Source organism: Prunus mume, linkage group LG8, assembly GCF_029339155.1.
Source record: "Prunus mume cultivar Tortuosa linkage group LG8, ASM2933915v1, whole genome shotgun sequence".
In the NCBI taxonomy this organism is placed as follows: domain Eukaryota; kingdom Viridiplantae; phylum Streptophyta; class Magnoliopsida; order Rosales; family Rosaceae; genus Prunus; species Prunus mume.
The window spans coordinates 927,001-939,927 of NC_142705.1; the positions used below are offsets into that span (position 1 = coordinate 927,001).

The 12,927-nt window shown below is 39.5% G+C and overlaps 1 pseudogene; it reads right to left on the minus strand.

The window, feature by feature from the left end:
• Positions 1-1,767: 1,767 nt before the first annotated feature.
• Positions 1,768-12,927, minus strand: part of LOC148914467 (uncharacterized) — a 72,461-nt pseudogene continuing 61,301 nt past the window's right edge.

Consider the following 12,927-nt stretch of genomic DNA (forward strand, 5'->3'; position numbering starts at 1 on the left):
TGAGGCAATTATTACTTTATAACACAAACTAACTTATTTATATAGAACAAAAATTAAAACACACTGGGACAAACAATAAGTATTTCAATCGTACTCCCCACAAACCATGTTGGTGTGATGTGCAAATTTCAGAGTATAATTCATGAATTAGTATCTAAGCAACAATAAACAGAAAAGACTCTATTGTGGGACTAATCTTCACCATGTCTATTTGTTCTAAAGTTTAAAATAATCTATGGATATTAACTTAAAAGCGAAAATTTTAAACAAGACTCAAAAAAATAAAAAAATAAAAAAAACTAAAATTTACTTTCCTACCCCCAAACTTAAATCACACATTGTCCTCAAGGTGTGGAAAATAACAAAAGAAACAAGTAGACCAAACAACTAAATCCTAGAAAATGGAAATAAAAAGAAAAGAAAACACTCTAGGAAAAGAAACTAGGAAAGCAAAAGAGAATAACAAAAATAAATAAAGAAAATAAAGTAAGGCAGAAAATGAGAAAAACAATAAAAGAAAGAAAAAGGGAAAGAAAATACCCAGAAATTTGACACCACAGGGGTTCGAAGGCAGGACCAGGAGAGGAGATCTTGGGCTCTAAAATCGCAATAAAAGCCCAAAACGTCACTATTCCAGCATAGCGCTTTTTCTCCTTTATTTATTAGCAGAAATCATCGCTTGGTGGAAAAGTCTGAAATTCTGACACGATCAAAGCTAAGTGACTCACGGACGTCCTCCAACTGGAATTACTCCAAAATTCGTCCATTTGATTATGTTTTGCTCCAGAGGAAGTTGGAAGACCTATATTAGAAATATAATTCAAAGTATCAAAATTCTTCCAAAATATTAACCAAAATATACTAAGAATAGGGTTAAATATATAATATAAAATCGACTCATCAGGGGACACGTGATCAGCCTGAGAACGCATATCTTCGCAGAACTTAGGGGACATGTAGTCAAAACCATTGGAGTATTGCCACGAGCGGCTTTGTCGTTGACAAGTCCAAAACCATTGGAGTATTGCCATAGAAAATAATTGTGGACGATAAGACAAGAGTTAAGGCCTTTTATGTTGTGGAGTCGAATGTGGACTACAACATATTGCTTGGTCGAGACAGGCAAAAGTGTCAATACACCCAGCTGATGGAAAGCCCTTTGAAACGGATTTAAGACGATCGACAAGAACATCTGACAAGAAAGTCTCGGAGCTAGGTGCGAGAGCGTCTGGAAGGATTGGTCTGAGTGTTGATCGACAGCTTCTTGTAATACAATAGATGGACTATGGGAGTCTAATCAATCACAGTAAACAGGTTCGTTCAAAAGTATCTCATCTTGGAACACATCTCCCTCAGTAAGGTTTAAGTCTTGGCCAATAAAAACCACATTGAAGAGTTTTGGCCGAAGTCTTTTTGTAAGAAAAGTGACCTCCACAAGCCTTAGAATGACAAAAAGATATGACACTAAATATTGAACACATCTACAGATTACCTAGTCGGGACAATATTTGAAGAGATACGGATCATCCCAAAAGAATTTTCTCACCTCAACCATAAATTTCTTTTTCTTTTGCGAGGTCCAATTAGGTGGGATAAGACCTGTAGCAAGAAAATTCACAATGTTAACAAACCATGGTAACTTAGAAACACGAAAAAATTGTTCATTCGTAAATGAATATTTTATAGGCAAATGTTCAGAAGGCTCCTCAAAAGATATCCTAGAAAGATGGTCTGCAACAACATTCTCCACTCATTTATTGTGCTTGATTATAGGCAAATCCATCTAATCAATTGTGATTTGGCTCCCTTCTTTGTCAATAAATACTTCAAGGCTGAATGATCTGTAAAAACAACAATTTGTGAGCCCAAAACGTATGACCTAAACTTTTCCAGTGCAAAAACTACAGCAAGCAATTCTTTTTCAGTTGTAGTGTAATTTCTCTGCACTATTCAAGTTACCTTGCGTATGAATAGACAGGCTTCTTGTCTTTTCTTTATTCTATGACTCCAATAGCACCATCACTAGCATCACACATTATTTCAAGTGGCATAGACCAATCTGGGAGCTGCATTACAGGAGTTGATGTTAACATTTTAATCAATTTCTCAAATGCTTCTTGACATGCTGTTCACCCATTTGGTTTCTACTCCTGTGAAGGAAGGGCAAAGTTCCCTATTGGCTTGAAAACCATTGAATGGTCAACAAGTCAACTTTCTTTAGTGTGCGAGCGTGCCACTGCTAGCAATAAAAATCATGTGACTACATAAAAAGCGGATAACCCCCGCTGATTCTGATTTTAAACAAACAGTGTGAATTTGGGTGAGGAATATCTCCCAAGTAAGTTCTTTTCGGTGATTTTGATTAGTGAGGACTTTCTAATTTATCTCAATGCAAAATTGGTGGTTCTGGCAAGAATAATTGATAATAAAGTGGACTGTTTAGGTAGAACTGCCTTTTACAAAACTATAAAGGAAAAAATCAACTCTAGAAGACAAAAGGAATTCCATTTATGCTTGGTGGGTATGTTGTCTCCGGACTAAGCATCAACAACTTCAACTTGTTTGTCAGTCGCGGATCTCGCGGCACGGTGCTCGGGCGAGGATGTCGCGTCAACACGTGGCGTCCTCTTTTTGGATGTGTTGCGGTTGTCTTGTGAGCATGCGACCACCGGTGTACCGTCTTGTCAGATGATGATGAGTTGGGTAGAAGATGGTTCAAGTGTTGCGCCTGTTTTGCATTGGACTTCTAAACAAACAATTGTGACCGAGTGAGGAATGAATCTCGGCCGTCGAGTTCGGCACGAGCTACAAGGCCATTTAGTGGTGGTGGCGGTGCTCAGCGTGGTGCTCGAGCGGCGATCGTATGATATATGGGGTAGAGTGGCGAGAAGCAGGTGGTGCACTCAGCGCTTGAAAATCAGGTCGTATGATATATTGATGAATGGATTTTCCTACAGGTCTACTACTCCTAAGAAAATAAAGGTATTGAAAGTGCATTACAGGAAAATATAATTTGCTCTGTGGGAGGCTTTTGGTTTTGGTGTTTGAACCCTTTGAATGTAGTCCTGAGCTTAGCATTTATAGGAGTCTTGGAGGGACATTCGAGGCTGAGAAGACCTGCGTGGCGGAGCCTGGCCGGGCAAGTGGGTAGTCAAATCGGCATTTGGGATCGTGAAGCATGGTGGTCTAGGGTTGAGAAGCATGGTGGTGTGACCCTCACGAATCTCGGCAAATCTCGGCCACCACCCTGATCGTGGGTTCTGCCCCTTGGCCGTGGGAACGCATTTAATGCCCTAGACTGGTGGTTGATGATCTGACCCTAAGTCGTAAGATTACTTGTGAGAATGTCTGCTCCTAACCACCCTGATTCCCATCACCAAATCCTGACTTCAGTCACTTCCCTCGTGCATTGAATGCTTCTTGTGACTAGTGGGTTTTGCTGCGAAGTCAGAGGCATTACTTCATTAAATCGAGCGTGGGGCCCTGAGGTCACGTGGCGATTCAACCACGGCTTTTCAGGCCGAAGTGTTCTTTGCGGCCTTGGCCTCGGCCTTCAAAAATGCGATCGCGGGCGAGGATTCTGCCTCCACGGCTTTTCTTTTGCTCTTAGGGCGAAATGCTTGGCGAGCTTGACAAGCGCGCCGGGCGAAGGAAGTCCCTGATCAGTTCATGACCGTGGTTTATTAGGCACAAACACAACTGCTAAGCTTCAGCTGCAAATCGATACCAAAGTTTGAGTTTGGCAGAGCTTTAATCTATTTCAAGCCTGTAAGGCTTCTGAATAATTGGGGTGTGGCCTCTTCAATCTAAAAGAGGCAGTGGCTGGACTTGAGGACTTCTTGAGCTAGAAGCTGCTTTGTAGTACTGTTCTTGATCGGGGCTCTCCACAAATTTGTTGAGATTTTCATATTTGTGAAAACTTGAACTCTGCTTGTTTTGGCTTTTGCGTAACCAAATTTGTAATGAGAGAAGTCTCGTTTTGAATGACTTATTTCCCTAAGTCTGAGCTTGGAAGTTCTAATCTATAGCTGGCTTCTTTTGTGGTTCAAGAGAGAGCTTTTGATTGCTCCAGTTTGTTTGAAGGTTCTCAGTGATCAAGTGATCATTTTGAGTTTTTGCCTTTGGTTGATTTTTGGTTGTTTGATTGATTGTTGAGTTGAGTGTCCTTTACTCTGTTCACCCTCTCTTATATTTATAAGAAATATTTTTCTAGAGTAGGGTAATTCATTTAATAATGGGCGGCAAAAATTCTCAAAAGATCTCTCATTTTTAAATACAAAGAAAAAGGGATTTTATCAATTCTTGCAGATAAGCTCTCAATAGTCAGTTATTCGAGATCACTTCCTGTATTTCTTTGAAAAACTTCCTTTTTCAATTTAACTGCCCCTTCTTTGTGATGGTTAGTTTGATTTTCCAGTTTGAACCACTCCTACTTCACCTTATCTCTTGAAGGATCACCTTTTACGGCGCGAAAGGATTCTGATCTTTTAACCCCAGAGTTTCCAGAGAAACTTTCTTGCTAATGACCTACTTTTATTAAATTCCCAATCACTTCCTCTATGATAATTGAATTTGTTGACTTTTTCAAGTCAGGAGATCACGTGGGTTTGTCTCCAACTTTTGGGCATTCCTTTTCTTTAATCATGCCAGTCGAGGTGTGGGTTTTTGGAGTCATGGGCTGATTTTCCCTTTTTTGAAGCCCGATGTCATTTGTCATGTTTTGACAGATTCTGGGCTGGGACTTCTTGGGCTTTTTTTATTCCTATTTGCAAAGTCTTGATTTGGGCCCTCAATTATAATTTGAGTCCATATGCTGGGTCTGATTTTGCCTCGTCCTTTTGGGCTGTGTCTTGGCCCAATTTTCAAAGGAACACAGTGGTTGCAAAAATCGACATGGGTTTTTATTTCCATATCTGGTGTACCAAATTAGGCCCAAACAATGCCCCTAAGTGCAGATCATTTTTGAGCAGTTTCACACTTAAATGACTTAGCCATTAATTTGCGCTCGATTTCTTACGTTAGCCCGTCTGCCACATCTACCTAAAGTTAGAGTTCGTGGGAAATTGTTCAGTTACTAGCTCATTACTAGCTAGTCATCATGGGCCTCGTGAATACTTGTAACCCTTCATACCATAACCCGCTCAACAAGCCCCAGGCATTAGCGTGGCTTGGGCCCACTTAAGCTTGTAGCGTGTTGTGTTGCTTATTTGCTTGGCATGATATGTGTGCAAGTCCATATGACGAACTCTTGCGTACCCAAGTTGGGTTTCTTCCCAAGTTAGGTGTCGTACTGGGCTAGAAATATATTTGGGCCCTGCCTTGGATTTTTTGGGCCTCAACAATGGTCATGATGAGCCCTAATATGGTTGTGGTTGGCCTCAGTACAGTTTTGATAAGCCTTTGTTCGATTCTACTAAACCTTGGTATGGTTCTTGTAAGCCTTAATATGGTTCTAGTTAGTCATAATATGATTCTAGTAAGCCATAATATGGTTCTGGTGTGCGTTAATATGTTTTTGGTTAGCTTTTATACGATTCTAGTAAGCCTTAGTATGGTTCTAGTACACCTCATATGGTTTAGATAATTCATAATATAAATTTGATAAGCCATGTTATTGTTCTGGTAAGCCATAATATGGTTTTAGGAAGTCACAAAATGGTTCCAGTGAGCTTTAATATCGTTTTTGTGAGCCTTAATATGGTTCTAATGAAGCCATAAAATGATTCTAGTGAGTTTCAATATCGTTTTTGACAGAACCCGACCCAAATTCCACTTTGAAATCCTTGTCGAACCCCGTACATGTCCAACACCTGATAGGTGTCGGGCACAAATAACCAAAATACCATTCTTACCATAATCCAAAAACTACTTTAGGGTATGGCTTCTACTGGAAAACAAACAGAGTCTCCCCTGAAAAAGACCAAAAACCCAAAATTTTACCAGCATAGCAAACTCAAATAATTTCCCAACCGTTCAACAAAACTTGCGGCTCCACCTAGGTTAGCCTAGGTTGCCTACGTACCCTTACTGAGGGATCAAGCCACACGTAGTTCTTTATACAAGAAACAAAGTTGAACCCATATGTAAGCACATGAACCAAATATTCCTTCACACTTTCCTTAAACCAAAAGCTTCAAACTCTAATCAATTGGCTGAAACAAACTCATCTCTTAAGAAAGTAGTTGTGAATTGTATAAAATCCTTAAAACTTATAAAACTCCCGATCATTGTCCTATAAATCTGAAAACACGTATTAAAACCTTCACCAGTAAGTACCAAGATAAAATCATCAATTTTAGTTTAAAACATCTTAAAACTCAAATACTCTCCACCTAGGCGTACCCCCAATCATAATCCGTCAATTCCAATAATATTCTGTCAAAACAACTACCATACATTTTACATCATCGCAAAACTCGGGGGACACGTTATCAGCCCGAGAATGCATATCCATCAATTCCTTTCGCTGGACTTAGGAAGATATAATCTACTTGAAAGCAAATCCTCACAGCACACAGTTCAGGCGTCCTCGAGACTCGTGAGGTGTTGTCATAAATGACTAGACTATTCTGAAGGAAACTGGGGGGCTGCAGGGGGGTACTATTATGGTGGGTTTGAAAACCATTTTCTGAAACTTGTCATAAAATTCCTCTTTTTCTACAAACCCATTTTCCAAATCCTTTCTCAACTTTCCAAAAATCAGTTCTTAAATAAATAACCAAAAATCCCTTTTTTAAAACGAGATCAACCCCAACATTCCTTAATTTGAATTTGACCATGCAAAATCTCTCAAAACTATTCTCAAACTACATTCAAATATGTACAACATACTATTGAGAAAACTAGTATTTACAATTCATCGATTTCAAGCCATTGAGAATATAATTAAATATAGACATATAATCAGGAATTTAATTAATTTCTTATTCATGCCAAAACCCAGTTATCCAAGCCATTCCCAACTCCACACAATTAAACATAATATAACATGTTTGGAAGGTAAAAGAGATTGTATAATAATTCATAAACATTCAATGAAACTCTCATAACATAATACCATTTTAAAAAAAACCTCCAATTACAATTACAACTATTAAATAGCCTCAACCGAGTCGACATAGACCACTATCTAAGTCAACTGGGCTTGTAGGGCCCACATCCTCAATTTTTTATATGATAATTCCAATTGGTCCATAACCATAAGTTGAACTCATCCAAGAAGTCTCATCACGATCCAACGATCGGTTTGGCCCCGATCATGGAATTTGACCAATTTGTCCTACAGGGCCCACAACCTCCAATTTCCGATCCAAACATTCCTATAAGTCCAACAAGGTCTAATTAACAAGTTATGAGAGCTTGGTCTCAATCGAGTGGTCGGATCACCCCAGATCGCACGATCGTACGGTGATCGATTTATTTAACCCTAGAACCGTTGATTCGGTGTATTCGGGACTCCGATTCTCGATCAACCAATTCCTACACAATCCTAGAGGTACAAGGAACAAAATATTTGAAATTGGGACTGATGGAATGATCCAAACCTATCGAAACCGGGTATCGCATAATAAGTGCAATATCCTTTTGACTGTCAAATGATAACTAGCTCAATAGGTTGCCACACAATGACCCACGGCCCGCCACCTGTCGCTGGCAGTGGTGGGTGTCTTGAGAGATTTTCCAGCAACAAAAAATATCCAAACCACCAGCCAAAACCTATTCCAATAGATTCATACTAACTAGGGGATCGACTTTTGTTCTTGGACCACGGCCAAAAACTAGACAGAGCTAGTCGAATCGAAATCGAAACCGTCGGCGAAAGTAGGTATATTGAACGATCGGTAAAACCTCAAAATCGATTCAAGGTATCAACATAGATAGCTAGAGCAAGTGGAGGGGATGAAGATGTATGCCTGGATCGAAGAAAATAGCTGCCGGAATCTCCGAAAACGGCTTGAAAAATCTGCCCGATTTTCAAGTCAATATAAATCTGCGCTACTGGTTTTTGATCGGAGAAAATGAGTAGGTCAAGTAAAGGAGAGAGAGATGATTCTTTTGGAACAAGAATTGTCGAATTTAGTCGCCGAACAAAGATGAAATTGTCGTATGTAGAGAAGCTGGATGTGGTTCTAGTGATCATAAATTACGATTGTGCCACTGCACTTCTGTAGATCATAACTTCTTCGTTTTAACTTCGAATTGAACTTGCCACTTGTCTACGAACTTGTATCATCGAGCTCTACACAACGGTGACACTCAAGCTTGAACCTGTGATCAGTGACTGATGCAAAAATCAACCAGTCGAGCTCAAGATAACATAAGAGAAAACGGCCGAGCCTACCAACTTGGCGACCACAGATCTACAGATTGGCCGAATCAATGGACCACATCTAGTGCTGTTTTCGATCGGTGGGGGCAACGGTGGTCTAAGACCTTCAAGCCCCGATCGTGCAGGACGACTGATGGTACAAAACTCAGCTTGGGGACAAGGCCGAACCTTTGACAAAGACTCGATTAAGTAGGATACAGAGATCTAAATCATCCCAGGGCGAAAGATCTAAACTCTGTAAGAAAGAGACGAGCTTGAGCACACAACATCTGCTCCGACTAATGGATTCACATGAAGGAAAACTTCTACTGGAAGCCCCAGAGTCGGATGATATGGGCCCAAAAAAAGGACCCCATCAGGTATGGTTATTGATCTATATGGAATGGTTCCTAAATACTAAGAGATTGTGGAGTTGGCCCTCAGGAACCCAAAGGCTGAAGAAATCCTCGTCGCTAAGAGTTCTGACCTAGCAACCAAGGCTTTTCACCAAGCCAATCACCAAGCTAGGGCTAAAGGGTTGTCGTCGTACCAGCCTAACCTGAAAAATTTGGAAGCCAAGGCTTACTTCACCAAGGACCACTTGGCATGCTTGCGACAATACTTTTTGGTGACCTTGGCTGATTTTTTGTTCTACCAAATGTTTGAGGAAAAGATTCAAATCGGCCAATTAAATGAGTACCTCTCAGTGAAGTCTCACCCATTAAGTTCTCCACGGCAAAAGAAGACTTCTTTGACGAACCAACAAAGACTCTAACGGACGTCCTCACCAACCCTTTATCCAAGGACGAGGACAAGGATGTGCTTACTAAGGATGAGTCCATGCTGGATTTGGAGGAAACTTCGGGCGAGCAAAAGGGTACATGGCCGAAGAAGGTGACACGACCGAAGAAGTAGACACTAATGGCAAAGATCCGTCAAGGCCATGCGAAATAAACATCAATATGGTCTTGGTCTTACCTTCCAAATTCTTGGCCCCACAAGGCCTGAGCGGTAATCTTGACGGTTACTTCTTAGAGGAACGGCCTGACATTCGGCCAAGATCGAAGGAGGAATTTTTGGCCATTGCTTTCAACAAAGTCATACATAGGGATGAGCCAAATAAATACCGCCCCCTTAAACCATTGTACAGTTCGGCTCACGTGGAAGGAGTGCCTATTTCCAGAATTTTGATTGAATGTGGAGCCACGGTCATGTTAGAAATATGCCTTTAAAGCCAACTTAGAGTTAAGGAAATCTTTGATAAAAGACATATTATGTTATCAATGGGCAAGAAAAGTTGTTTTATACATTAAATCATCCTATATTATCTTTCAATATGTAGAACAATCATAGTCCAAGGAATACACAAATGGATATGGCAACAATGTAATGAGATTGCATACATGGAGACTTCTCATCATCCCTAAATCCTGAATATGTTCTTGATCATAGGAATATTGATTGGGCGTCAATATTCCGCAAAGACCAGTACACACAGTATCGTCTCTATATGTAGGGAATGGCAAGGTCTCAAGATACTTGATTTAAAATGAAAAAGGTTTAGCTCAACATGTATAAACAAAATGAATCCATCATTTAGAATGTTTTTGTTGTATAGGTTGTGGCTAAAGTTCATTTCCTCAACATTAGATGCATGTTTCCTTCAAGTCAATGTTCTTCCCTATTCCCTGATGAAGAAGATGAACAAGTCCAAGGAAGATCTTATCCTGTGTGGCGTGGCCATGAGCGGCTTTGTCGGTGACAAGTCCAAACCCATTGGAGTATTGCCATTGAAAATAACTATGGACGATAAGACAAGAGTTAAGGCCTTTTATGTTGTGGAGTCGAATGTGGACTACAACATATTGCTTGGCCGAGATGGGCAAAAGTGTCAATACACCCAGCTGATGGAAAGCCCTTTGAAATCTACGTTGTGCAAGCATGGATTTTTTGAACCTGAAGCTGAGTGTTGAAATTATCGGCCTCCTCTGCGAATGTAAAGATTGTTTTTCTTGGGACTATCATGACATGCTTGGATTACCCAGAGGTTTAGTAGAACACAAATTGAAAATCAAAGATAGGTTCAAACCTTTCCAACAACCACCACCTGCGATTTTCTGCCGAGGTACAACTAAATCTTGCAACCCCTAAGGACGAGTACCCTATACCCATGGCCGACCTGTTAATGTAGTATCTATTGTCCCTTTTTGATATTTTACTTTTCCAACGTTGTTACCCGTATAAAGATTTTAGCACTTTCATGTTAATGTATTATACATGTACGCATGTATTTCTCATGTTTAATACACGTATTTTTTACCAAAAAATTCAACAAGACACACAAAATTCACGTATTATAGACATAATTCTCGCATATTACTGAATAAAAATAATATATGTTTATTATGTAAAAGAAAAGAAAAAAAAGGTATAGCCCGTATGCGGGTATACCCGTTTTGCATAAAAAATAGTATACCCGACCGGCTTTACCTCTTTGAAACATGGCGCTCAGGTGCTGGTTAGGTCTTTATACAAACACACACACACACACACATATATATATATATATAGTCTCGCCGCCCGACTATACTATTTTTTTGAATTCTTTAAAAAAATAGTATAGCCGTGTGTCTATACTCATTTTGCCTAATTTTGTTTTTAAAAAAATAGGCTTTACACTTTTGACATGTGGCACCTAGGGGCTAGGAGTGTCCTTTTTTTTAATAGATACGTAGTATAGCTGTTTAGGCCTAATTTGACACACCCAGTCCAAGAGATCAAAAGCCCATGTCAATTTTGGGCAGTCACCAACAATACACACTCGGCCTAAGACCGGAGGCCCAAAAGGACGAGGCAAAATCAGACTCAGGCAGTATGGACTCAAATTATAATTGAGGGCCCAAATCGAGACATTGAAAATAGGAATCAAAAAGCCCAAGAAGGCCCAGCCCAGAATCTGCCAAAACATGACAATGACATTGGGCTTTGAAAAAAGGGAAATCAGCCCTTGACTCCGAAAACCCACACCTGGACCTAGCATGATTAAAGAAAAGGAAGGCCCAAAGTTGGAGATAAACTCACGTGATCTCCTGACTTGGAAAAGTCAACAAATTCAATTATAATAGAGGAAGTGATTGGGAATTTAATAAAAGCAGGTCATTAGCAAGAAAGTTTCTCTGGAAACTCTGGGGCTAAAAGATTAGAATCCTTTATGCGTCTTCCAAGAGATAAGCAAGCTACAATCTCAAAAGAGATAAGTAGGAAGCAGGGAGTTGTTCAAATTAGAAAATCAAACTAACCATCACAGTTTGAGCTCTTAACAAGAGGGCAGTTAAATTGGAAAGAGGGTTGGATTTTCTTTCAAGAAATACAGGGAAGTGATGGTTTCAGGAACTGACTATTGAAAGCTTATCTGCTAGAATTGATAAGAATCCCCTTTCCATTGCATTTTAAAATGAAAGATCTTTTTCTTGCCGCCCATTATTAAAAGAATTAGAAACCCTACTCCAACATTTCCTATAAATATAAGAGAGGGTGAACAGAGCAAAACACACTCAACTCAACAATCAATCAAACAACCAAAAATCAACCAAAGGCAAAACTCAAAATGATCACTTGATCACGAGAACCTTCAAACAAAGCAATCAAAAGCTCTCTCTTGAACCACAAAAGAAGCCAGCTATAGATTAGAACTTCCAAACTCGGACTTAGGGAAATAAGTCATTCAAAACGAGGCTTCTCCCGTTACAAATTTGGTTCAGCAAAAGCCAAAACAAGCAGAGTTTGAGTTTTCACAAATATGAAAACCTCAACAAATTTGTGAAGAGGCTGCAATTCTGCCCATTCAAAAAGCCTTCAGGGCTTGAAATAGATTAAAGCTCTGCCAAACTCAAACTTTGGTATCAATTTGCTGAAGCTTAGCGATTAAAGTTGGTGACAGATTCATCCAACACAGACATACCCAGTCCGGCCGGATCAGAGACTTCTATCCGGCAGAAGTATGGAATTCCAGCTTTCTTTTTGTCTTTCTAGAGTTGATTTTTTTCCTTTATAATTTTGTAAAAGGCAGTTCTGCCTAAAACAAGTCCACTTTATTATCAATTATTCTGGGTAGAACCACCATTTTTGTACTGAGATAAATTGTGAAAGTCCCTGCCAGTCTGAGGCAAGAAAAGAACTTACTTGGGAGATATTCCTCACCCAAAGTCTCAATCGCTTGTTTAGAAATCAGTAACTTGGGGCGCAAGTTATCTATTTTAAGAAGTCTGCAAGAATTGTTATTGCTAGCAGTGGCATGCTCACACACCAAAGAAAGTTGGCTTGTTGACCAGTCAATGGTTTTCTAGGCAATGGGGAACTTTGCCATTTCTTCACAGGAGTAAAAACCAAACGACTGAACAATGGCCACGCGGCTATACTCTTTTAAACTTTTAATATTTTCAAAATATAAAATTTGTTTTTTGGCCTACTACTTTAATTTACTATATGTAATCAAGTAATATCTTAGCCTTTTTTAATCACTTTGCTTAGTAATCAAATTTTAATTATTATTTAATATAAAAAAATTGAAGAAAAACTCCACAAAGTAATTAATTTCTATTTGTTTTGTCTTTTGTGAA